General features: G+C 44.2%; 1 long non-coding RNA gene across 1 annotated transcript in view; it reads left to right on the top strand.

Moving 5' to 3' along the window:
* LOC142817388 (uncharacterized) overlaps positions 1-22,227 on the top strand; it is a 71,388-nt gene extending 49,161 nt beyond the window's left edge. The window contains exon 3 of the long non-coding RNA XR_012895204.1: positions 22,113-22,227. This is a non-coding gene — a long non-coding RNA (uncharacterized LOC142817388). The remainder of the gene's footprint in view (positions 1-22,112) is intronic.
* The last annotated feature ends 2,729 nt before the right edge of the window (positions 22,228-24,956 follow it).

Genomic DNA, 24,956 nt, shown 5'->3' with positions numbered 1-24,956 from the left:
CGTAACCAACTTCGGCAGAGAACACCGACACCTCAACAAAGGCAGCACGATTGGCTTCTTAGATGAAGTAGGGGACATTCCAGGCACGTTCGCCATCGACCAATCCCACGAAGACTCGTCAATGCAAAACCAGCCGCCTGTGTTCGACATCGACCCTGAGCTTCCCAGCGACAGGCGAAATCAGATCCGCATTCTCCTAGAAAGCTACGCTCACTGTTTCGCAACCTCGTCCAAGGTGCCGAAAACACCAATTGCCAAGCATCGGATCATAACCAGCAAGCACGCCCGACCTTTCTGCCAAAGCCCGTACCGTGTGTCGCCGCCAGAGCGTGAAGCAATTCGGAAAGAAGTGGACGAAATGCTTGACGATGACGTCATTCAACCTTCGAAAAGCCCTTGGGCAACACCAGTCGTTCTCGTAAAGAAAAAAGACGGAAGCCTCCGGTTCGGCATCGGCTATCGCAGGCTAAACAACATAACGAAGAAAGATGTCTACCCGCTCCCAAGGATAGACGACACCCTAGACCGAATCTGTCATGCCAAGTACTTCTCGTCCATGGACATCAAAAGCGGATATTGGCAGATTGAAATCGACGAAAGGGACAGAGAAAAGACGGCTTTCATCACTCCGGACGAGTTATTTGAGTTTAAGGTCATGCCATTTGGTCTTTGTTCCGCACCGGCAAAGTTTCAACGAGTAATGGACACGGTGTTGGCAGGCCTGAAATGGAAAACCTGCCTCGTGTATCTCGACGACGTCGTAGTCTTTGCGGCGACCTTTGACGAACACATGCGAAGACTGAGGGCCGTACTCAATGCAATCAAGTCTTTAGGACTTACCCTAAAGCCTGAGGAGTGCCGCTTTGCATATCATGAGCTGTTATTTCTTGGCCATATCAGCCCGGACGGTGTACGACCCGACCCCCAGAAGACGTCCGCTATCGAGCATTTTTCGCAGCCGACAGACAAGAAAGCCGTACGAAGGTTCCTTGGCTTGTGTGCTTACTACAGAAGGTTTGTGAGGAATTTTTAATGCATAGCGGAACCTTTGACGAAGCTAACAAAGGCTGATGTACCCTTTCAATGGGAAGCGCCGCAAGAAAAAAAACCTTTAAGGACCTCCAGCGTCGTTTACAGTCCTCTCCCATCCTTTCATACTTCGACGAAGATGCCCAAACTGAAATTCATACCGACGCAAGCAGCGTGGGCATAGGCACGGTCCTTGTCCAGAAAAGCAACGGGTTCGAGAAATTGATCGCATACGCTAGCCATTCGCTGTCGAAGGCGGAGAGTAGAGCGAGAAAATTTATTGCGGAAAGGCAGGGAGGTTAACCAGAAAACATATCCGGTTTGCTACCCTGCACTGGGGAAAGGGTAAGGGGAAAGGGAGGAAGAGAAGCACAAACACACATACACACACTCGCACACAGTAGTGTCACAATCGATCAACGAGGCGGGTCGCTCGCAGAAACTTCATCAGCGCCTTCGTTGCTTTCTGGCGTGAAGCTCGATCTTTCCGACATTCCAAGATTGACTGCTCAGAAAATGGCTGGTCGTCGAGGCGAGCAAACACTGCTGAGAGGGACTGTCGCTGAGAGCTGTACTGGGGGCACTGACATAAAATATGTTCAATTGTTTCGTCATTGTCGCAATGGTCGCATGTAGCGCTGTCTCTCATTCCGATGCGGCAGGCAAAAGCGTTCGTGAAAGACACCCCAAGCCACATACGGCAGAGAAGGGTCGTCTCGGATCGGGGTAGGCCAGATGGAATAGTAAGTCGTAGGCATGGGTCCAGGCGGTGAAGACGGGTGTGGAGAAAACCGGGCGTATTCCGCATAGACCTTGCGACATCCTGCGCAAGCGTATTAATCTTTGCTGCTGCGTCGCTTCTTGATAGTGGAATAGGTTCCATCACTCCATTTTCGTGAGCATTCTTAGCTGCATTGTCGGCATGCTCGTTACCGATGATGCCGCAATGGCCTGGTAACCACTGAAAAGATATGTCATGTCCTTCGTCTATTAGGTGATGGTACAGTTGTCGTATTTCGAGCGCCAATTGATCTTGAGGTCCACGACGTAGAGTATTGTGTAGACATTGGAGAGCTGGTTTCGAATCAGTAAAAATGCTCCATTTTTGTGGTGTCTCTTGGTCAATCCTGCGGAGTGCGCTGCGGAGTGCCGCGAGCTCCACGGCTGTCGATGTCGTCTTGTGTGACGTTCTGAACTGGATGGTTTCGGCTCTTGCTGGGAAGATCACAGCTCCTGCAGATCCTCCAACAGTTGTCGAGCCATCCGTGTAAAGTTTGACATGATCTTTGTATTCTTCGTGTAGCATGAGTAGAATCATCTGCTTTAAGGCTGGCGCCGAGAGCTCCGCCTTCTTGCGAATCCCCGGCACTGTCAAGCGCAGTTTTGGTCGGTCCAAGCACCAAGGAGGTGTTAGTATCCGTTCCGGAGGTGTGTAGACTGTTGGAAGGCACTCACGGAAAGTCAATACTCTCTTACAGAAGGAGGCACTCGGTCGATCTTCTGGAAGCGAAGCTAGGTGGTGGGCAGGGGCGCGAGCAAGGTGTCTAATATGAGCTCTAAGCACCTCCAAAGTAATGTGCACAGTGGCCGGATGATCTTTGGCGATTGCGATGGTTTCCGCTGTTGATGTACAGCGTGGTAATCCAAGACAAACTCTGAGTGCCTGGCCCTGGGCGTTTTCTATTGTGCGTATACTGCTTTTGCAAGCGTTCGTCAGAACCGGCAAGCTATACCGCAGGTACCCCAGAAACAGCGTTTTGTACAAATGCAACATCGCGTGCACTGATGTGCCCCACGTTTTGCCTCCGAGGAACTTGAAAAGTTGTGCGATGGCCGTTAGGCGCTTCTTTAGAGTGGCCACATGGGGACTCCAGCAGAGATTTCGATCGATCGTGACCCCCAAAAACCTGTGGGTCCTGGCGTAGCAGACACTGTGTCCATTGATGGCGATGGGATATGACGTCATTGCCTTCCGCGTGAACGCGACCAGCGCCGATTTCTCAGGAGAAATCTCGAGGCCTTGTTCTCTAAGGTACGCCGATATTGAATTCGCTGCTTTCTGGAGTCTCGCACGTACCTGAGGACGTGTTACACCTGATGTCCAGGCACAAATATCATCTGCATAGAGAGATATCCGCACGGAATCTGGTATGCGTTCAACGAGACCGATCAGAACCAGGTTGAACAGTGTGGGGCTCAATACACCACCTTGAGGAACACCACGGTGTGTATAATGTTCAGAAGTCGGCCCATCATCAGTTTGCATAAACAATGATCTCATATGTAGGTAGCATTGGATCCAGCGGTACACTCGCCCACCCAAACCAACTGACTCGAGGGCGTCAAGTATGGCTTCGTGAGAAACATTGTCATATGCTCCTTTGACATCTAAAAATAGTGCGACAGATAACCGTCTGCTCATTTTCTGGTGTTGTACGTAGGTCACCAGGTCAATGACATTGTCAATGGAGCTCCGAAAACGACGAAAACCGGCCATGGCGTCTGGATATATTCTATGGCGTTCTAGGAACCACTCGAGTCTGGCAAGGATCATTCGCTCCATCAGCTTCCCTACGCAACTAGCCAGCGCTATTGGGCGGTATGATGTCAGCTCTAGAGGCGATTTTCCAGGTTTGAGAAGTGCAACCAACCGGCTTGTTTTCCACTCTCTGGGGACCGTTCCATCTCTCCAAGACTCATTGAATACTTCCAGCAAAGCACTTCGTGCTCGATCACCGAGATTGCATAGTAGGCGGTATGATATGCCATCCGGCCCAGGCGATGACGATCGATTGCATGAAGCAAGAGCCACATTCAGTTCTTCCATTGAAAAAGGCAGGTCCAGGTGCGGGTCAAGTGAATGTGGCGTGTAATCAGCAGTAAGGGCTTCTGTGCAATTTGGTGGGCCCGCAATCTTCCTACAAAAATCTTCCGCTACCTCGATATCCCTTCTATTTTGGAAAAGGGCCAAGGCTTTAAACGGAAAACGTTGTTGGGGAAATGTGCGTAGGCCTCGCACGGTTCGCCATATTTGAGAAAGCGGTTTGCGAGAGTCTAGACTCGCGCAAAATTTCGCCCACCGTTGAAACTCCAGTTTGTCTATACGACGCTGGATCTTCTTTTGCATGCGCCTGGCCATCCGTAGATCTTGAATGGATTTTGTGCGTCGATATCTACGCTCCGCACGCCGACGAGTCGCACGGAGTCGCTCTAACTCCATGTCCGTTTCTGAGGGCCTTGAAGAATATGCCAGCGTGCGCATCGCACTCTGCGCTGCTTGTTTGATCGCTTGCTCAATGCCAGAGGTTAAGCCTTTTTCACAAGCGTGTTCAATGTTGGTTGTGAATGCTGAAAGATCGATCCTCCGTACGGTTTTCGGCGGGTGGTCGCTAGCAAAGCCTTCGATGGTGAGATAACTGGGGATGTGATCGCTACCATGTGTCTCGATGTCTAAAAACCACTTAACGCTTGTGGCGAAGCGACGTGACACGAACGTCAAGTCCAAACAGCTGCTGTACGTTGATCCTCGCAGAAATATAGGGCTCCCATCATTAAGTAGAGACAGTTCATGAGTCGATACAAATGAAGCCAGCCTCCGGCCCGTGGTATTGACTTTTGAACTTCCCCAGATTGGGTGGTGGGCGTTGAAGTCCCCTATAATTATCCACGGATCCGGGACGCTCGAAAGAATGTCATCCAGTCTTTGGCAATCAAAACGGGCTGAGGGAGATAAGTAGACACCTATTAATGTGAAGGTGAGGGTTTTCTGCTTCACAGTCAGGCAAACATATTGGTTCTCATCATGAGGCGACACAGGTTGAATGATGTAGGTAAGCTCCCGACGAATATACATAATGACCTTGCTGCTTTCGTTTCGGGTTTTGGACGGGATTGATTCGTAGCCAGATAGCCTGATCGGGTTTGATAATTTCGGTTCACATATTACGAGGATTGGGAAAAGGTTAGAAGACACGTACTGACGAAAATCGGAAATCCGTGATCTAAGTCCTCTTGCGTTCCACTGGATGACTGATGCTTCTCTGACGTCTTTGCGGAACGATTGTTGATCTCCTGCCATGACTCTACGCGAGGGAGGCGAGGACTGGGCTCAGCGCGTCCAACACCTGTAACCCGCTTCGAGCGGTTGGAGTTCCCAGGCTTCTTAGTATGTCTGCCATGACAGCGACGAGGGATCGTAACATCGGGATGATCTGTCGATCGACCCTTGACACATCCTCAACGGAAGTAGACTCGGTGGAAGGTGTAGGGCGGCGAGGCCTCGCAGGAGGCTCCTTTGCAGGCTGTGTACGCGGAAGCGTAGGCCACTCATCCGCAGCTGTGAGCTTCTCCACTTCTTTTCGCTTCGTGCTTACTACTTCACTCGTGCTCGGAGGAAATGGGTTATGCGCAACACTCTGTCCTACACGCCTCCGTCGGCGACTACGTCGCCGCCGTACCCTTTCAGCAGCCTCTCTGTGGGTTGAATTGTCCCTAACCATTTGTTTGATAATGGCGATTTCCTTCTTAATCCGAGGGCATTCCTTGGATGCAGCATCATGCGGACCATCACAGTTTCTGCACTTCAGACTTGTTGCCCGACATGCGTCTGCAGTGTGCGGCTCAGCGCATCGGGGGCATACTGTGGTGTTTGTACATACACTCTTGATGTGACCAATTTTCATGCAGTTATGGCACTGGAGTGGTTTAGGGACAAATGGTCGAACAGGATGTCGGAAGTGTCCCACTTTGACATGCGACGGAATGGAATCTCCTTTGAACATTATCTTTACACATCGGGTGTTTCCGAGGCGAAGTACATTCGCGATGAGAACTCCTTCGTTCGCTGGTTTTATGAGAGTTGGGAGGTCCGAGTTTGCTATGGCCAAATCAATGTCGTAGATTACTCCCGCCGTGCAGGCACCGTCCATTGGAATAACCGGTCGTACTTTGATGCCTCCCAAATCTGATACTCTGCGAAGCTTGTCTATGGCGCTGGCAGTCATTGTGTCCACAGCTAGAATATTCTTCCGCGTGTTCACCCGGATATCCTTAATGTCGTTTGGTGCTACCCCCTCAAAGTACATAGAGAGAGCTTGCCTGTTTACTGCTCGAAGGCTGATGGTGGAGTCCTCGGGCATGAAGAGGATGGTGTGCGGCCAGCATTCTCCTTTTGACTGAGACGTTAATGTCCCTGCTGGTGAAGACGACTTGATACTTCTTCTTTTGGCCTTCCTGCTTCTCACGGTCTCGAAGTCGTCATCCGACGAGTCGTCGCCAGTGGCCGAGTACAGTTCCGTGTCCTCGCTGGTGCTCGAACAGGTGCTTCGTTTCCGCGACGAGCTTGCCAAAGGTGGTCTATGGTCGGACATAGCCGCAGAAGGCTCCACGTCCACAGCCATGATGCAGTGACTATCACCGTTGGCCTCACTGGTTCTGGGCCAGGCGCGCTGATTTACCGAGGAGCTCGCCATAGCAGACCTCTGGCTGGGCGGACCAGTGGATGACTCCGCGTCCGTCGCCTTGGGGCAGGGAGCAGCGTCTCCCGTAGAAAGCGAAAAACTTGATAACAATGCTCGGAGCCGAAAGCAGAAGCGTTCTATCGAAGGCGGAGAGTAACTATTCAACTACTGAGGAGTGTCTCGCAATCATTTGGGCGACATCGAAATTCCGCCCTTACATTTACGGACGACCATTCAAGGTTGTGAGTGACCATCACGCCCTCTGCTGGCTTGCAAATTTGAAAGATCCATCCGGCCGCCTCGCTCGATGGAGTCTTCGTTTCCAGGAATTTGATGTCACCGTAACATACAAGTCTGAGAGGAAGCATTCGGACACAGACTGCTTGTCAAGGGCCCCTGTCGATGAAGCCCCAAAGAACGACGACGACGATGACAGCTTCCTTCGATCTATCAGTAGCAGCACTTTTGCGCAACAGCAACGCGCGGACTCTGACCTCAAGTGTCTCCATGAATACCTGGAAGGCAAAACTTCATCACCTCCTGCATCATTCAAGCGCGGACTCTCATCCTTCTGTTTTCAAAACGGCATCATCGTAAAGAAGATATTTGCGCCCAATAAGACTACGTATCTTATTGTCGTTCCCAGCAACCTTCGAGAAGAAATTCTACAGGCTTCCCACGACGAACCGACTGCTGCACACCTTGGATATGCGCGCACTCTTCGCCGAATCCAAGAGAAATTCTACTGGCCACGACTGCCCACCGACGTCACGCGGTACGTAAAGACTTGCCGTGAATGCCAACAAAGAAAGAGGCCACCGACCAGGCCAGCCGGGCTGCTGAACCCCATACCACCCCCAGCAAAGCCTTTCCAAGAGATTGGAATGGACCTTCTCAGTCCCTTTTCGACATCAACTTCTGTCAATAGAATGATAATCGTAGCAACTGACTACCTCACCCGTTATGCCGAAGCAAAAGAAAGTTTTTTGTCAAGTGCATCCTGTTGCGACATGGTGCCCACAAGGTCCTCATCACGGACAGGGGAACAGCGTTCACGGCAGAGCTAATGCAAGCTATCCTGCACCACAGTCAAACCAGTCACCGGAAGACTACTGCGTATCATCCGCAGACAAACGGCCTCGTGGAACGGCTGAACAAAACTATCGCTGACATGCTTGCCATGTATGTCGATGCAGAACACAAAACCTGGGACAGCATCCTTCCATTCGTCGTATTTGCCTATAATACTGCAATACAAGAGACCACACGCATGACGCCTTTTAGCCTCGTCTACGGCAGAGAGGCAGCTACAACGTTGGACGCCATGATCCCAGATGTCACAGAAGAGAACCACAACGTCGCCACCTACCTTCAACGTGCCGAACAAGCCCGACAACTTGCACGCCTGCGGATTAAGGAACAGCAATCCATCGACGCTCGACGCTACAACTTACGCCGCTGCCATACGGAATACAAACCCGGAGACCGCGTGTGGGTTTGCACCCCCATTCGCTGCCGAGGACTCGGCGAAAAGTTGTTGTGCCGTTATTTTGGACCTTACAAGGTCATACGTCGTGTTAGTCAACTGGACTATGAAGTTGTCCCCGATGGCGCGACGACACCGCAACGTCGCCGCGCTAACCCAGAACTTGTGCATGTCGTGCGCCTTAAACCTTATTACACGCGGTAATAGACCTTACAGTTTGCAATGCCAACTGCAAATTTTGATCTTCCTTTTTGTTCTCGTGTGTTCTTATGACACTGTTCTCGGTTTCAATGTTTGCTCTTTTAAGCATTGGGCCGATGCTTATTTAAAAGGGGAGTAATGCCACAATCACTTCCCATCCTTATCGCTTTGCTTGGGACGCACATGGCTAGTGTGTATCTGCGCATCATCATGAAGTCGTGATCCGTGAATTTATCTTCGTGCCGCGTTTTATCGGAAAACGCCCCTCGCGAATAAGCCGAGGGCATCCGTGGGCACCGGTGTAGTAGTTCGCCAGCTGTACGGCGGTTCACATTCTTTCGGGCGCAGGTCAGCCCAGTGAAATAAAAGAATGTTGCGGCTTGCTCCCGATCCTGTCGTGCACGTTCCTCCTTCGTCGCGGCTACGTGACAATATATTAATGTGTCATTGTAGTTAGCAACTGTGGCGTTAGCACAGGAATATATGTTGTTATGATAACCCATTTGAAAGAAACAAGTTTGTTAATTTAGAAGGACGGAAGCCACCCTAACCACTTCTTTGGTCCATGTCGCTCTGGTCACGATGGCGTTTAGTTATAGATTACGAAATAGAAGACAACAAAAATCTGGCCACAGTGTTCATGTTTTGTTCTTTGTTAAAGTGCTATGACTGAAATCGTGATAGTGTTATTTTTTTGCTTTCCAATGATTACCGTAAGCGAAATCGACTCTGAAGGATCATTGACAAGTGTTTCAACGGACTTATATTGAGAATGGTTAGCAAGTGACTATTTGTTTATGTTTGTTGTTTAAACTTATTTTTTGTTAAAATTTGTTCCTTAGAACGTATTTCTGGATTGTCTCATGTGGTGCGATGTGAAGGCTTCATAAGAAAATTTTACCTATCAAGTCTAAGTTAGAGGCACCCGCCTGTGCGTGGGAAACAGACTACTTTAGCCTCGTACAAAGACTAAAAGTTTTGATAATGAACCATGCATAGGAGAACATTGAAGATATATCATTTCTCTCTTTCATGCATACACACCAAAACATGCCCTATAAGAGTGCATACTTGAATTAAAACATTGTCGTGCCTCTAGCACTGCAATCCTAAACGGCCAGAAAATATTACACTTGCATGGGAGCTTACTCATGCTTCTTTGCAAAGAGATGGCCGTAAAGTTTTTGTTGTAGTTTTTACCGACATGTGCATGCGATCATACTTTACAGAGGCGTGAATATTTGGAGAAGCAAATATAGTTCGAAATGCGTTGTATTTTCAGACCGCATATCTTATTGGCAAGCTGTTGTGATCGATTGGGCGTGGGGTGTTTTCTTCACCTTGCTTTTGCAGGGAGAAGTTAAAGGCACTTATATCACGCTGCATGCTGAAGACGTTTATGACACCCCTCCTCACTTTCACCGAAGTACTCCATCAGTAGCACTAGTATAAAATGGGTCACTGAAACAATAATGGCTGAGAAAAACTGTCTTTGTGGGTAAGTTGTTACACTCACTAATCATTTGTTCAGTTTGAAGATGTTCTTGACGACATTTATAAATATAGTTGTTCCAAAAATTGTTAAGCTACAGGCCAAAGACAAAAGAACATGCCCTGCGTTTGCCAGCGAAGCTGCAGGAGGTCTCGAAGTGAAGCGCTGTAGCCACTTAATGAATCACCCGGGTGAGTATACGTTGAACTGCAACACTTTTAGTTGTGATCGACCTAACGCTGGAGCCATAGTAAATAGCGAGCTTCCGTTTCACCTGAATGATTAGCGGATACTACGACAGAGTTCTAAGCTGCAAAGTTCACAAGAAACTTGTGTGACTTTGTTTCCAGCATCATTCCAGACAAGATGTCCTGTAACAAAACAACAGCTACATGGTCATTCCGTTTGCGTAGAATGGTATTTTTTCAGCCTTCCGCTCATAAACCCATGAACGTCTTTATACGTTCCCGTCTTCAGCTAAGGGAAAGTTCAAAATGTTTATGGGTAGCCTGGAAATACATGTATGCAAAATAAATGATAACGTGGCACTGCGGCTTGAATTGCGTCATCTTAGGAAAGAAATACCAATACTACCAGAAGCCACTTTTTTAAGACCACTCACTTTCTCTCAATTGAAGAAGGAATACTACCTGAAACATTTAGCACGATAGAATCTGTTTGCAAAAAATACACTGATTCATAGCTGAGGTAATGATCAATATTTCCCTCCTTTTTCAAAGCAACCGTGTTTAATAAAACTACTCTTTAGGCGCGGCGATAGGTTGAATGCTTTTTTTAAGCTTATGAAGTTTGTAATAGTAACACTCAACATTACTTCTTTTTTAAAAAGTTATTTTGCGAAATTCCTTTCAGCAAGATGCCGTCGTGTCTGAACTATTTTGACACGAGATATGTATATATACATACACATATCATCTTACTCATTGTAGTTGATCGTTGCAATATTTCGCACGGAAGTGAAAAGTTCTCACCGTTCAGAAATATTGTCAATGCTTCAGATGGCTCTCAATCATTTAATGATTACTGTTACATGAATTATTCATGGCATTTGCGATGACCTCATTTTGGCAATAGGCATTTCGGGAGTTCCTGTGCAGATAAACAATATAAATTATTGCTATTATGCGTGAAAAGACAGAAATTGAGCCAGCAGCTAGGCTACGTTAGATGCCAATAGTGGATAATGATTAAGACGGTGAGCTAGCAAATAAAAAACAGCCTTTTAAAGACAACGTTAGGTCATCCTGCGTCGCGAACAGAGTTCAAAAATAGGTATGATAGATGATTTGCAGGAAAATATTCTCTTGAAAGTACGAGTATACATGCCATCTAATGCTCGCATGCCTACGTTATAGCAATGCCTCGAATCCAATGAACTTGTTTATTTGTGCTTCGTATTACCTTCCTTCCTACTAGGCTGCACCTTGTAGCGGTGAAGCCGTGAGCATTCAGCGTACAACGTGTTTGTGTATATGTGCACGTGAGATTGTAGGAAAAATTAGCTGCTGTGTACAATAAACTCTAAAACAAAAATTTAGAGGTAACTTATTCGCCTTTTTATGCGGCGATTACGACATGATTATTTGACACACAGGCGCAACGGAACATTCACACAACCTGAATTTTGGTAAAAAAAGGGGGAATTTTTCTATTTTTTTTTCATTTATTCGTGTGTGCGCATGTGCATGGCCACGGACAAACTGCGACTTCATGGTGTACGAGGGGGGCGGGGGGTTAAACACGTCGCATCATTTCTCTAGAATTGCCAACAGCTGGTGAAGAAAGTGCATCATCATATTTGTGACTTCAATACAAAGCTCATGCCTTGAATTCCTATAGACGTGCCTACCCTGCTGCTGTTGCTATGTTAGTTTAGAAGCTTGCGTCACAAAAGATGTGTCTAGAATGTCGAATCTGTAACACAAAAGAAATTTTTTGTGGTAGTTGGGGAGGGGAGTAAGCCATACTTCTACGTTCGCGCATACATAGAAATGTGAATTAAAAAAATGAACAAAAAAGTTTAAACCCCCCAGCTCGTTATTGGACCACCCAGTTCGTTATGCTAAAACTCTAAAACAACTGTTGTGTTGCCTGTTATCAAGTAATTATGCGGGTGAATTGCTCAATGGTCCATATATGTTCCAGATTTGTATTTCTCTTTGTAAATCAAACATGTGAAAGTGAACACCCCACAGGGAGTGCATGATAAAGCATTTACGATTGGTGAAGTGCATTTCCGAAAAGTTCCAATCCTCAAGGAGAAAAACGAACATTTGTCATGGCCATAGCCAATTCCGAAACAACAGTTGGCACCGGAATTTGCGACACATGTGTAAAAAGCAGGGAATGACAAATAATCACATGAGCGGGAAGGAAATGAAGATAGACAACCAGCTTTCAACTGGGCCTGTCCCTACCATTTGTCCATTACTGAAACACTCGGCATTCTTTCACAGTGCAACGCTGAATGAAAATATTTTCGGGTGTCTGGAACTATGTTACGCTTTGGGAAAAATAGCTATGTATCTTATTCAAGTGAACTGGGCTTATTCAAGGGTTAGGTTTCGCCGATTCAATAGCAAAGCTGTTCAAGCATGCTTTAGTATGTTTGCCGTACTACGATTCATTGGCTCACCTAAGTTCACTGGTATGTTCACCTTAGTCCACTGGTATGTTCCCCATAAATTCAGAAAGCCCCCTACTATAACTTCCCCATAACGTCAGAAAGCCCTCTACTAAAGGGCTCCTCTCAGTCCTAGTTACGACAGCAGCGATTTATACCTTTATATGAGCAACTGTTGTCTCGGCTGTGACGCTGTGAGTTGATGATTGATTTGCGAAAGCTAAAGTTACTTGGCAATGGAATAAAAACGCTTCGATAGAGAAGCAGCCACAAGAAATGCCAGTGACTGAAGGTGAAAGACCAGTCGAAGTTTTTCAGGGCGTGTAGGAGACTGATAATTTCCCAAGAGCCAGGAATATGAGAGATTTCTTAGATGATCAGTGTTATAACTCTTGGTTATGATTAGGTAAGAATGCCAATAGGTGAATGTGTAGTGAACAGCAATCTGAACCCTTAGTTAACAGAAATATTCAGATATCATCGTCATCATCAACATCAATCTGCAGGGAAAGGCTTTTCCCATGATCCGCCTATCAACCTGGTCTTGTGCTTTTTGCTGCCACGTTATACCTGCGAATTTTTAAATCTCGTCGGCACACCTAACATTATGCCTCCCCTTCGTGCGTTTTCTTTTTCTGGCAATCAAGTCAGTTAGCCTTAATCACCAGCGGTTATCCTGCTTTGTGCTACTTGCCGGGCCCACGTCCATTTCTTCTTTTTGATTTTGACTATAATATCATTCATAATATCATTCACCCCATGTGGGGTGTTCACATTCACATGTTTGATATACAAACAGAAATACAAATCTGGAGCTTATATGGTCCATGAAGCAATTCACCCACATAATCACTTGACCACAGGCAACACAATATTTGTTTTATAGCCTTAGCATAACGAAGAGAGTATCTGGGGGGTCTAAACGTTTTTGTTCATTTTTTTTATTCGCATCTCTATGTATGCGCGAGCGTAGAAGTATGGCTAACTTCCCACCTACCACAAAAAATTTTCTTTTGTGCTACAGATTCGACATTCTAGACAGATGTTTTGTGACGCAAGCTTCTAAACTAATATAGCAACAACAGTAGGGTAGGAATTAAAGGCATGAGCTTTGTATTGCAGTCACAAATATGATGACGCAATCTTTTCACCAGCTGTTGGCAATTCTAGAGAAATGATGCGATGTGTTTAACCCGACGCCCCCCTCGTACACCATGAAGTCGCAGTTTGTCCGTGACCATGCACATGCGCAAAAACGAATAAACGAAAAAAAAATTAGAAAAATTCCTCCTTTTTTCAACAAAATTCAGGTTGTGTGAATGTCCCTTGTGCCAGTGTGTCAAAGAATCATGACGTATTCACCGTATAAAAAGGCGAATAAGTTACCTCTAAATTTTTGTTTTAGAGGTTATTGGACACAGCAGCTAATTTTTCCTACGATCTCGCGTGCACATATATAAAGACACGTTGTACGCTGAATTCTCACGGCTTCACCGCTACAAGGTGCAGCTTAGTAGGAAAGAAGGTAATACGAAGCGCAATTAAACAAGTTCATTGGATTTGAGGCATTGCTATAATGTAGGCATGCGAGCATTAGATGGCATGTATACTCGTACTTTCAAGAGAATATTTTTCTGGAAATCATCTATCATACCTATTTTTGAACTCTGTTCGCGGCGCAGGATGACCTAACGTTGTCTTTAAAAGGCTGTTTTTTATTTGCTAACTCACCGTCTTAATCACTATCCACTATTAGCATTTAACGTAGCCTAGCTGCTGGCTCAATTTCTGTCTTTTCACGCATATTAGCAATAATTTATATTGTTTATCTGCACAGGAACTCCCGAAATGCCTATTGCCAAAATGAGGTCATCGCAAATGCCATGAATAACACAAGTAACATTAATCCTTAAATTATTGAGAGCCATCTGAAGCATTGACAATATTTCTGAGTGGTGAGAACTTTTCACTTTCGTGCGAAATATTGCAACGATCAACTACAATGAGTAAGAGGATATGTGTATGTATATATACATATCTCGTGTCATAATAGTTCAGACACGGCGGCATCTTGCTGAAAGGGATTTTCAAAATAACTTTTTGTTACCCTTACAAACTTCATAAGCATAGAAAAAAGCATTCAACATAACGCCGCGCCTAAAGAGTAGTTTTATTAAACACGGTTGCTTTGAAAAAGGAGGGCAATATTGATCATTACCTCAGCTATGAATCAGTGTATTTTTTGCAAACTGATTCTATCGTGCTAAATGTTTCAGGTAGTATTCCTTCTTCAATTGAGAGAAAGTGAGTGGTCTTAAAAAAGTGACTTCTGGTAGTATTGGTATTTCGTTCCTATATTGACGCAACTCAAGCCACAGTGCCACGTTATCATTTATTTTGCATACGAATAGATCAGGCTACTCATAAACATTTTGAACTTTCCCTTAGCTGAAGACGGGAATGTATAATGACGTTCATGGGTATATGAGCGGAAGGCTGAAAAAACACCATTCTACGCAAAACGCAATGACCATTTAGCAGTTGTTTTGTTACAGGTCATCTTGTCTGGAATGATGCTGGAAACAAAGTCACGGAAGTTTCTTGTGAACTTTGTAGCTTAGAACTCTGTCGTAGTATCCGCTAATCATTCAGGTGAAACGAAAGCTCACTATTTACTATGGCTCCAGCGTTAGGTCGATCACAACTAAAAGTGTTGCAGTTCAACGTATACTCACCCGGGGGATTCAATAAATGGCTACAGCGCTTCACTTCGAGAGCTACTGCAGCTTCGCTGGCAAACGCAGGGCATGTTCTTTTGTCTTTGGCCTGTGGCTTAACAATTTTTTGAACAGCTTTATTTATAAATGTCGTCAAGAACATCTTCAAACTGAACAAATGAACAGTGAGTGTAACAACTTACCCACAAAGACAGTTGTTCTAAGTCAATATTGTTTCAGGGACTCATTCTATACTAGTGCTACCGATGGAGTACTTGGGTGAAAGTGAGGAGGGGTGTCATAAACGTATTCAGCATTCAGCGTGATATCGGTGCCTTTAACTTCTCCCTACAAAAGCATGGTGAAGAAAACACCCCACGCCCAATCGATCACAACAGCTTGCCAATAAGATATGCGGTCTGAAAATACAACGCATTTCGAGCTATATTTGCTGCTACAAATATTCACGCCTCTATAAAGTATGATCGCATGCACATGTCGGTAAAAACTGCAAAAAAATTTTTACGGCCATCTCTTTGCAAAGAAGCATGAGTAAGCTCCCATGCAAGTGTAATATTTTCTGGCCGTTTAGGATTGCAGTGCTAGAGGCACGACAATGTTTTAATTCAAGTATGCACTCTTATAGGGCATGTTTTGGTGTGTATGCATGAAAGAGAGAAATGATATATCTTCAATGTTTTCTTATGCATGGTTATTTATCAAAACTCTTAATCTTTGTACTAGGCTAAAGTAGTCTCTTTGCCACGCACAGGCAGGTGCCTCTAACGTAATGTTTAGACTTGATAGGTAAAATTTTCTTATAAAGCCTTCACATCGCACCGCATGAGACAATCCAGAAATACGTTCTAAGGAACAAATTTTAAGAAAAAATTAGTATAAACAACAAACATAAACAAAGAGTCACTTGCTAACCACTCTCAATAAAAGTCCGTTGAAACACTTGTCAATCAGCCTTCAGAGTCGATTTCGCTTACGGTAATCTCTGGAAAGCAAAAAATAACACTATCATGATTTCAGTCATAGCACTTTAACGAAGAACAAAACATGAAAGCTGTGGCCAGATTTTTCTTGTCTTCTATTTCGTAATCTATAACTAAACGCCATCGTGTCCACAGCGACATGAACCAAAGAATTGGTTAGAGTGGCTTCCGTTTTTCCGAATTAACAAACTTGTTTCTTTCAAATGGATTATCATAACAACATATAATCCTGTGCTAACGCCACAGTTGCTAACTACAATCACACATTAATCAATATTAACAAGAGAACAGCACTTTTCTTTTATTTCTTCACAAAAAGGCTAGGTAATAAATTTCGAAGTGCAAGATAACACTTTTCTTTGACATTTTTAGAGCAATTTAGGCGCAAAACGGCAGGGTTATGCTGATGTCAATTTCTTGCCCTTATATTTTCTCTGCTATGTACACCCATAGTCTTTGTAAAGCCTGAGAAAATGCACACATCTTGTAGGTAGAAAAAAAATACTACATCACCAGACAAATGACAAATATACATATACGCTTTAGATGTAAAAACCGCCAGCCACCACATTTTGAAGCCTTTGCATTTCATAATTTTAAATTCTTCAGCAAATCAAGGTTTCTTGCCAGATCAATAAAGCTCGAACCATGGTCTTTCATTCTAAATGAATGTGGTTGTCGACAAAGTTTGTTGACCTTTCGAAGTGATAATTGCTGCACTCCGAAATCAAGCCAGCATAAGCCTTTCAGAATTTGCTTATCTGCAGGGCCATCGCTTGAAGGCGACTAGGTGCAACAAATACTTTAGATAAAAGCCAGTGATCGATTGTGCAGCGCGAGCTGTCAATTTTTTCAGTCAAAAAGTGCGCTAGCACAAGCTGCCTGCGTCGGCGTTGCCTGCGAGAGAAGGAGAACAAAGGAAAGGAGACGCGCATGCGCATTGGTGGTGTGGACGCCACGGAGAGAGATTCCTATTAGCCCGAGAACAAACACTGGCGGCGTGGCCATCGGGATGAAGTGACGTCACGACAAGGGCTCATTTCCTCGGTGACCGAGTATCGCCTTTTTCTGCGCCCACCACGCGCGAATATATACGCGATATATACAGCAGTCATCATTGCTCATTGTTGAGGTGCAAGTCTACCAAAATAAAAGGCAGCTGTTTTGGCCACTAGCAAAATTTAAGTGAGCTGTTGCGATAATCTGATGGGCAAACTTACCTCCCAACGGAAGATTCACTGTGAAAATGGTGGTGCATGACAGGAATGCATTTTTTGTTTTCACCGCTTACGCCTAGAAATCGGTTCCTAATGGCTTTACGTTAGTTACCCGAACTTTCTTTATATCTTGGAGTACGGTCCCGAGTTATAAGATGTTTCCCAAAGAATTACAGATGGAATTACGGTCTTTTAAATTCACTAAATACATCGCAGTTTTATGCAGATTATGTGGGCGATTTCACAAAGTATCGCTTTCTGCTACAAGATACGTTACATTATTTACAAAAAAAATCTTTCAATATATCAAAATTGTTGAACAATATTTTAAGGTCCCATACAAAACGCCCAAAAAATGCTGATATGTTATCGGTATATAATTTACACGTAAATATTTCTTCTGAGTAGCTAGCCACCTGCAAATATGTAGGCGTATTTTCGATTTGCAGAAACTGTTGCTCCGATCAAACGCCGCATCACAAGCGGTAGTGTTTAATTTGCGTGGGAGAACTGTTCATAGTGATTCCCCTTGTAGCCCGCGTATTAATTTAACGTTATTCGCCTAAATGTGTCAGTGTCTGGTCTACCACTTCATATTGACGTACAGTTTCATGAAACTTGGAGATACTCAACTGCAAGTAAAATCAGTTTACGAGTGGGCTATTTAAACAAGTATACTTACCTGTGCAACAACTGCAGCGCCGTTGCTATGATGCTGCATGAAACTGGCGCAATTAACCTCAACTAGTTTTCGTGAGATGAAGCCCGGAAATTACTTCAAAGAAAACGTGGAATCGAAATACGCGAGGAGTTAGAGAGTATTCTACGGTCGTGCAGAGAACATCTTAAGCTAAAGCGCTTCAGAATACGTTTCCACCACGATAGATTTAAGGTTGTATGCAATCCCTGCTGTTGTATGGAATTCCTGCTGTTTTTTTCCCTGACCAACTCTACTAACTTCTTGACTCTTAAAGTAGCACCTATCATTGCGCTATCCATCGCTCGTTGCATCATCCTGAATTTAAGCTGAATCGTTGTTGTAAGACTCCAGGCTTCTGTTTGTAGGTAAATACCGGCAAGATGCATCTGTTATATGCATTCCTCTTGAGGTTTAGTGGCACATTACCGTTCACGATTTAAGAATGCTTACGGAATGAATTCACCCCATCCTTATTCTTCTTGTTATTTCACCTTGATTCTTTGGCTCCATGGTTACTACCTGTCATAAGTAGACATATTCTTTTACAGCTTCCAGCATCTTTCCACTTATCGCAAAGCGGTTTTTTTCTGGCCAAAGTTGCTGCACATTATTTTATTTTTTTGCATGCTACTTTTCAGACCTACCTTTCTCTATTCTGTGTCCACTTAAGTGATCATACGCTGTAATTCGTCCCCCGAGTTACTCATCAAGACAATGTCATCAGCGAATCGCAAGTCACTAAAATATCCCCAATTAACATTTATCACTAACTCTTCCCAATCTAGGGCCCTGAAAAACTATCAGTACGCGGTAGATAGCAATGTAGAGATCATGTCTCCCTGCTTTACACCTTTCTTTATTGTGATTCAGTCATTCTCCTTATGAAAAACTATGATGGCTGTTGAGCCACCGTAAATTTCTTCCAATATGGTTACGTATGGTTTGTCGATGGCATGATTCCGTAGTGTCTGATGAACTGATGATGTCTGGACTGATTCAAACGCCTTCTCGTTAACTATGAAGGCTATATGTATAGGAATCGGTTGCATTACGTGCTTTTCTCTACTACCTTATTGATAGTATAAATATGGCCTATTTTAGAGTAGCCTGTAGGAAATCGTGCTTGGCCCTTGGGTTAACTAAAGTCTAATGTAGCGTTGATTCTATTAGCTAATATTTTTGTAAATAATTCGTAGAAAATGAACAGTAACCTAATCGGCCTGTATTTTTTCAAGTCCCTGGCGTCTGCTTTCTTATAGAATAACGTGGTGTCGGGCTTCTTTCAAGATTCTGGTACCCTTCCCGTGCAGAGACATTTCGTATATAAGGTGGACAGTTTTTCTAACACAATTGCTCTGCCATCTTTCAGCAGGCCCGTTGTTACCTTTTAATCACCAGCGCTTTGCCTCTTCGAATTCTCCCTTGGGATTTCCTTGCTTCCCCTGTCGTTATTGGTAGGATGTCGAATTCTTCTGCGCTATTGTTGCTTCTTGCGATATCATCGTGGTTCTTTTGGCTTCTGTACAGCTCACTGTAAAATTTCTAGTCCACCTCACCTGTCATATCTATGTTGGTGATGATGTTGCCTTCCTTGTCCCTTATGTCCATGCACAAGCTTGCGGTCGCAACAATCAGGTGTCTGCTGCTTCTTACAGCCTGCTCAATTCCCTCCAAGTTATGCCTTCCCTTGTCTGCTACCTGAAGCCAATTGATTAATTTCGAAAGCTCAATAAATCTATTTTGTAGGTTGCATTTGTTTGCATGGTCAAATACTGAGTAAAATCATTTTAACATTGAGTAAAAAAATCTTAACTGGCTGCATAAAAAGTATTACTTTTTTTCAGTATTCCTTCTTGGCACTCTATCTGAGTGTGGTCCAACATGTAATATCGCTGAGCGTGTGGCTAGGGGGCGCTGAGCCAAACGCTGAACTCGCGTCTTCCCCCGGCTTCGCCCGATTCAGAGTTCACAAAATCACGTCATAAAAGACAAATATACAAAAGAACAGCCGGTACCACCAGGTTTTTATTAACAGCAGGGATTTCATACAACCTTAAGTCTATCGTGGTGGAACGTATTCCGAAGTGCCTAAGCTTAAGACGTTCTCTGCACGACCGTAGAATACTCTCTAACTCCTCGCGTATTTCGATTCCATGTTTTCTTTGAAGTAATTTCGGGGCTTCATCTCACAAAAACTAGTTGAGTTTAATTGCGCCAGCTTCATGCAGCATCGTAGCAACGGCGCAGCAGATGTTGCACAGGTAAGTATACTTGTTTAAATAGCCCACTCGTAAATTGATTTTACTTGCAGTTGAGTATCTCCAAGTTTCATGAAAATGTACGTCAATATGAAGTGGTAGACCAGACACTGACACATTTAGGCGAATAACGTTTAATTATTACGCGGGCTACGTCGGTGAATCACTATGAACAGTTCTCCCACGCAAATTAAACACTACCGCTTGTGACGCGGCGTTTGATCGGAGCAACAGTTACTGCAAATCAGAAATACGCCTACATATTTGCAGGTGGCTAGCTACTTATAAGAAATATTTACGTGTAAATTAAATACCGATAACATATCAGCATTTTTAGGCGTTTTGTATGGAACCTTATTAGATTATTCAACAATTTGTACATATTGAAAGATTTTTTTTGTAAATAATGTAACGTCCCTTTTAGCAGAAAGCACTACTTTGTGAAATCGCCCACATAAACTGCATAAAACTTCGATGTATTTAGTGAATTTAAAAGGCAATAATTCCACCTGTAATTCGTTGGGACACATCTTATAACTCCGGACTGTGCTCCAAGATGTAAAGAAAGTTGGGGTAACTAGCCTAAAGCCGTTAAGAATCGATTTCTAGGCGTAAGCAGTGAAAACAAAAAATGCATCACTGTCATTCACCACCACTTTCACAGTGAATCTTCCGTTGGGAGGTAAGTTTGCCCATCAGATTATCGCAACAGCTCACTTAAATTTTGCAAGTGGCCTAAACAGCTGCCTTTTACTTTGATAGACTTGCACCTCAACAATGAGCAATGATGACTGCTGTATATATCGCGTATACATTCGCGCGTGGTGGGCGCAGAAAAAGGCGATACTCGGTCGCCGAGGAAATGAGCCCTTGTCGTAACGTCACTTCATCCCGACTGCCACGCCACCAGTGTTTGTTCTCGGGCTAATAAGAATCTCCCTTCGTGGCGTCCACACCCCCAATGCGCATGCGCGTCGCCTCTCTTATGCTCTCCTTCTCTCGCAGGCGACGCCGACGTAGGCAGCTTGTGCTAGCGCGCTTTTTGATTGAAAAAATTGACAGCTTGCGCTGCACAATCGTTCACTGGCTACTCCATATGTATATAGGCACTGGACCTTGACCCCGAAGGGCAAGATTTCTGATGTGCGTTGTTTTTAAATAAAAATGCGTACTGTGCACGTTAACTAAAAGCGGGTTGTGGGTTTCTGTGTCCGATTGGATTCTTTTGTGTCTCATTGTTCATTAGCAGCGATTAGCACGCACTTGTAGAAAACACTAGTCCATAACATTGTTCTTTGCGTTTTCTCAGGTTTTTCTTCTGCACAACACCGCATGAGCTCCAGCGTGAACACCATCGCCAGTGTAACCATTAGCACCCACTGTTTCGCATCTGCACATGGTTCTTTTTAGCGGGAGATGGTGTATATTTCTTTACTCTTGTTCTATTCTTGTACATTCACTCTAGTCTGCCATAGTAGACTACTGGTGTGGTGATTGAGTTCTGAGCCGAATCTTCTGGGTTTGATCCCTGCTTTGGCGGCTGCATTTAGGTGGAGGTGAAGTGCTACAGTTTCGGGTGCTGTTCGCTGTCAATGCACTCTAAACAACAACACCAGGTGAATAAAATTGACGGTGGCCTTCACTATGGCGTGTCTAATATTTTTGTCAGATGTTTGGCAACGTAAGTTATGGTAATATTGTTAATACGTACTTCCTCAGTAGGGAAGGAGTCAAGTGTGACACTAACCTCTCTGTTCTTCTTTTATATTTGGCTATTCCTCTGTGCTCTTTAGATGCGTTTGTTAAGTTTTTAAATACTATATATATGCGGCATAGGTACGCCACCATGGAGAGGTATGAGCTTGTGGCCATAGTTTTATATTAGACACTGCGCTCGCTGTTTTTCAGGTGTCGTGTACGACCAGTCGTGGTCATCAGAAGAAGCGAAGCAGCTTTCACAAGCACTGGACCGGGCTAATATAAATGCAAGTGACGTCGGAGAAAATGTGCCCCCACATGGAGAAAGCGGTAGAACTCAAGCTCGGCCAAGGACCCCGCACTTGAGTCTGGCGGGCGTGAGACTAGAGCAAGAGGACATCTTCCGCTCTTCCAAGAAAGGTGAGAAGTCTTATAAGCTTAGGCGTGCACCTACTTAACGGCCGGATATGTATAAGAAGTCCGAATTGCGAATTTAAAGATGAAGTGGATTAGGATTGCTAATATTGAGAATCAAAATTAATTGAGACTTACAAAGTTTTCAGCAAGAGGTTGAGGACGCGACAACATAAGTGAGCGAAAAGCGTTGAAGTTATATCTACGAGGGCACCAAGGTGATCTGAGTTTGGCGGGGAGTTTGGTTGATTGTTTCTATAACAGATTCATTGTGGAGATGTCTAGCATTCATCTGCACGGTCATGTTTGTTAAATGCAGACAATGTGTCGTCGCTGCTGACAGTATTCTACACCCAACAATATTTCACGGTCACATAAGAATATTACCTCAAGTTGATCTCACATGACAAACAAGACCTAAGTGTACCTAAATACATTCACTTAACACGACTGCAACGTGAAACCTATCTTTCTTTTGCTCTCCGCTTGCGCATTTATGCTGCCCAGCCACCCTTAAAAACTCTTCTGCACCTAACGTGACTTTACAATGCCTTCGAGATTAAAGGCACCCCTCCTAGTTTGGCATTGCCTCCGTGATTGGACCACCTAGAGCAAGCTATCAAGCGATATGATGACGTCTTAATTTCACGTTGCGTGGTCTGACGTCTTTGTGAGACCACGATGACGTCATAATGACACCACAAAATTCTGCAACCTGGGTCGCCTACTCTTGATGGTGATTCTTTTTGTCACTCGTACTCGATAAAGCGGGTTGCGAGATGCCGCCATCGCGGGACGGTGATGGTCAAAATTCGCACTCTATAAGGCAGGGTTTGAAACCCCGCAGCGTATATTGTTGTGACCCGTGGCTTCACAAGAAACAAATTGTGTTATTGTTCAAGGCATGTCGCGATATTTACTGGCTTATTTCGGATAATAGCCCTTTGCTTGGGTAAGCTGCAGAGATGAGACTTGTCCGAAGCATTTTTTTCTTTTTTTCGTGAATTAACTCATGCATAGCCTTGTATTGAAAGATGAGCATGAAAAAAAATGTAATATAAAAATTGGCGTCCGTATTCGGGTAACTCTACAGATCATCGTCGATATGCCGCTCTAATGTTGAGGCCAAATAGCCACCAGAAACGCATCACATTTAGCTAATGAAATGCGCCTTTCAGAATTGCCGTGTTAGGTGTTCACTGCCCCCTTCCTTCTGTAGCTTCAACCTTGTTCACAAAGCGGAGCATTGTATAAAAATGCTTAATTTTTTTAACTACGGCACGTTAGCTTAGGTGAGTTTAAGACCACTGCCATAAGCCATCAAGTGCTTTCGCCTTTTAAAAGATTAGACGGCTTCGCAACAGCGTTGCTAAGCAGGGGTGAAGTCTACAGCTTGATGGCCTTGTGTGTTTCTTCTTACTCTTATTCTTTTAGATAACACTCTACTTTTTCTGTTTCTCTATTTTCTAGTGCTTTCAGCCTCTTGCAATATATATTTCTTTTGTTGTCTCTAAATATATTTTCTTTCTCTCTATTCTTCTTTTTGCTTCCTCTTTATTTATCTTCCCATCTATCTTTCGCCCTTCATTCTGGTTCCTCCCTTTCGTTTTATTTATCTCTTTCCTTCAACGCTATGCTTTACTCTCCCTCGCCCTTTTTTATTTCTCCCAGTCACTCTCAGTTCCCTTTCTCGACGGCTTGCGATACTACTTATACAAGGCCATGCTGTGCTCTGCTAGAGTGCCTAAATTACAGATGGCTAACGATACTCTCCTTGGGGTCATGGGTACGCATGTTCGGATCGCACTGCTTCACGAAAACGTTTTTGCCAAGGGTTCCTCTCTGTTCCTTTTATTTTCTTTTTTTGTGATTCGCCTTTTCCATTGGTTCTCTTAGCCATCTGAATTATTGTGTCTCATGCAAAAAAAAAAAAACAAATGCACGTGTTCCGGAAGCAATGTGGAACATTAGAAAAATAAGATAACTTGTGTGGGTTCGTTTTGTGTCCTTGCGAAACGACAAAACGAAAAGCTTACCAACTACTCTGTAAAACACAATATCACAATGATAAGAGCAATCTTGGCTATATACACTTATACGTGGGCCTGTTCTGTTGTGGCAGCCCCGAAACATTGTTTAGAGTGTGTTTATGAAAAGTCCCCAAAAAAGAACAGGCGAAAGGTTGTTTTATTAAAAAATATTGTTCAATATCTCCTGCACCAAAAACAAACTGCTGTGGGTTAAATTAGGTAACAAAAAGTCTCTAAAGAGGCACTAAATAGATAACCGATTTTTCGCGTACTAGTAAAGTACACAGTGGCTGAAACACCACTTATAATGCAAAGCGACTTTCATAAGCAAGAAAAAGCGCGAAAAGGAATGCCGATGGAGGCGATGCCTTGGGAATCCCCCACTATACACCGTGAGGAGATATATTTTCAAAACATGTACTGGGTTCTTGCGTAGCTTCTAATCGATAAAAAACAAATCATTGTTCAAACCTAGCATACGAAGTTTCAGAAGATCTCATCGAGCTTTTGTTGCGACAATACGAAAAATACATTTCCAAATTCGGGGCTTCACGCACGGAGATTTCGGCACGAGATTTATAAACGAAACTTGAACGTTAATTTTTTCCGT

The sequence above is a fragment of the Rhipicephalus microplus genome, chromosome 5 (assembly GCF_043290135.1).
Source record: "Rhipicephalus microplus isolate Deutch F79 chromosome 5, USDA_Rmic, whole genome shotgun sequence".
NCBI lineage: Eukaryota > Metazoa > Arthropoda > Arachnida > Ixodida > Ixodidae > Rhipicephalus > Rhipicephalus microplus.
This window is presented reverse-complemented; position numbering and strand designations above follow the sequence as displayed.